Source organism: Theropithecus gelada, chromosome 19 (assembly GCF_003255815.1).
Source record: "Theropithecus gelada isolate Dixy chromosome 19, Tgel_1.0, whole genome shotgun sequence".
NCBI classification, from domain to species: domain Eukaryota; kingdom Metazoa; phylum Chordata; class Mammalia; order Primates; family Cercopithecidae; genus Theropithecus; species Theropithecus gelada.
This window is the reverse complement of record NC_037687.1, coordinates 56,224,244-56,227,265: the sequence shown is the minus strand read 5'-3', so window position 1 is coordinate 56,227,265 and position 3,022 is coordinate 56,224,244. Positions and strand designations below refer to the sequence as shown.

Below are 3,022 nucleotides of genomic sequence, written 5' to 3'. Positions count from 1 at the left end.
TCAGCAGCAGAGGCTGCAGAAGATAGAATATTGCTGAACAGCGAGTGTACCTGTCTGATTCTTGCTTTGGAGGCTTCCTCTCAGGGGTGTACTCCACCCTGTGAGGTGTGGGGTGTCAGACTGCCCCTAGTGGGTGATGTCTCCCAATTAGGTTACTCAGGGGTCAGGGATCCACTTGAGCAGGCAGTCTGTCCCTTCTCAGATCTCAACCTCTGTGTTGGGAGATCCACTGCTCTCTTCAAAGCTGTCAGACAGAGTCGTTTGCATCTGCAGAGGTTTCAGCTGCTTTTGTTGTTGTTTACTGTGTCCTGTCCGCAGAGGTGGAGTCTACAGAGACAGGCAGGTTTCCTTGAGCTGCTGTGAGCTCCACCCAGTTCGAGCTTCCCAGCAGCTTTGTTTACCTACTTAAGCCTCAGCAATGGCGGGCGCCCCTCCCCCAGCCTCACTGCTGCCTTGCCGTGAGATCGCAGACTGCTGTGCTAGCAATGAGGGAGGCTCCATGGGCGTGGGACCCTCCCGGCCAGGTGTGGGATATAATCTCCTGGTGTGCCTGTTTGCTTAAAGCACAGTATTGGGGTGGGAGTTATCCGATTTTCCAGGTGTTTTGTGTCTCAGTTCCCCTGGCTAGGAAAAGGGATTCCCTTTCCCCTTGCACTTCCCAGGTGAGGTGATGCCTCCCCCTGCTTCAGCTCTCGCTGGTCGGGCTGCAGCAGCTGACCAGCACCGATTATCCAGCACTCCCTAGTGAGATGAACCCAGTACCTCAGTTGAAAATGCAGAAATCACCGGTCTTCTGTGTCACTCGCGCTGGGAGTTGGAGACTGGAGCTGTTCCTATTCGGCCATCTTGCTCTGCCCCCTAGAGCAGCTTTCATGTTGGAATTTCTCCTCCAATTTTTCTCTCCTTACTGTAATGCTCAGAATACAGAGCCAAGTTAATGGTACCTAGAATCTACACATAAGGGCTGATATCCACCTGGAATTCACAAGACAGGGTCAGACTTTACATCATGTACAGTGAGCCACTGTGGTTGTGTGAGGGACTCCTGGTGTAAAGTAAATTTGGTGGCAGAATCTATAGGTGTACAGAAGCACCTTAGCAGAGGGAAGGCAGGGCCACAGCTGTCCAGAACCATGAAGACAACTACATCTCCTATGTGTGAATTGTGTTACTGGAGAAGGACATTCTTGTTCTCATACCCAATAGTTAACTCAACAGGTATAGGTAATATCAGATCTGGATTGAGAATCAGGGATTGTTCTATTTTTTATTCTGGCCCCACAGAATCAGCCTGAGTCTCCTCTGTTTGAATAACTATTGGAACATCTGCCCAGGGCCACTGCAGACCTTCTCACTAACACCTAGGAGTCTTTGAGACATTTAGGGATGTACTGTGCAGACAAGGGTCAGGCTGACGAGTCCAATCTTCCTCCCATCTCATAAAATAAGGAGTAATCCAGGGCTTCTTTTTCCCCTCACAGATGGTATCTCCTTATTTAGTGTCCAAATGGGAGTTGCTCCAATTTCCTGATATTTGGGTGAAGAACAAGTAGGTCTGGAGGCCCAAACTGATAGGTAAACAAATTGTTTCCATTTTATTTGGCCATGAGAAGAACAGGTGAGGCAGTCATGGACCCTACCATCAAGGAATTTTTATTCTAGAGTCAATGGATACATGATTTAAATTAGAGTAATGTGATCAGAACAAAGGGAGTTGTATAGAGAACTTGGGCTTCATTTGGGACTCTAAATGTATGTTGTGGTTGTGAGTTCTGATGTCAGTACCTGAAGGGCCACCCATGGACAGAAAAGTTGTTACAATTATTATTTCTATTTCTTTTCACTTGTCAAGAATAGTTTTCTACGTACTTTTCTTTATTTTATTATTATTTTTATTTGAGATGAAATCTCACTCTGTTGCCCAGGCTCGAGTGCAGTGGCATGATCTTGGCTCACTGCAACCTCTGCCTCCTGGGTTCAAGCAATTCTCCTGCCTCAGCCTCCCAAGTAGCTGGGATTACAGATGACCACAACCACACCCAGCTAATTTTTTGCATTTTTAATGGAGACGGGGTTTCACTGTATTGGCCAGGCTGGTCTCGAACTCCTGACCTTGTGATCCACCTGCCTTGGCCTCCCAAAGTGCTGGGATTACAGGCATGAGCCACCACGCCCGGCTTCAATGTAATTTTTTTTAGAAAGACCTACATGATTTAGATAAATTGGTTGCTATTGTATCATGCAAAATAGATAGGGATGAGGCTTAAATCATTCAAATCAGAAAAGTTCTGGGAGTCAAGTTCTTGTTGGTCAGGCTTAGAATAGAGAACTGAAAATAAGCCAGCAGCATAGAGATGAGAAGCTGAGGGCCAGTTCCCTGCCCCGGCCCTACCCAGCTCTACCCTCTTCTGAGCCTTGTCCAGGTCTGGCCTCATCCTGAAATTTCCCTTACAGACTGATTAGAGGAGATCAGATTTCTGTGTGGCAACTCTTGGTGTCTCTTCAGAGCTGGATCTCACAATTTTCCCAGACCCAAAAACAAATAAATGGGAGCAGAGGATTACTTATTTGGTGTTGTGGGAAGTCAGGGACCTCAAACGGAGGGACTGGCTGGAGCCGCGGCAGAGGAACATAAATTGTGAAGATTTCATTTTAATATGGACATTTATCAGTTCCCAAAATTAATACTTTTGTAATGTCTTATGCCTGTCTTACTTTAATCTCTTAATCCTGTTATCTTCATAAGCTGAGGATGTACGTCACCTCAGGACTGCTATTGTGTTAACTGTACAAATTGATTGCAAAACATATGTGTTTGAACAATATGAAATCAGTGCACCTTGAAAAAGATCAGAATAACAGTGATTTTAGGGAACAAGGGAAGACAGCCATAAGGTCTGATGGCCTGCAGGGTCGGAGAAAAAGAGCCCTATTTTTCTTCTTGCAGAGAGCCTATAGATGGACATGCATGCAGGAGAGACATTGCTAAATTCTTTTCCTAGCAAGGAACATTAATATTTAG

General features: G+C 45.9%; 1 pseudogene; it reads right to left on the bottom strand.

Annotated features, from left to right (window-relative positions):
• The window catches only part of LOC112612778, a 15,035-nt pseudogene extending 12,600 nt beyond the window's left edge, over positions 1–2,435 (bottom strand).
• Between the last annotated feature and the right edge of the window lie 587 nt (positions 2,436–3,022).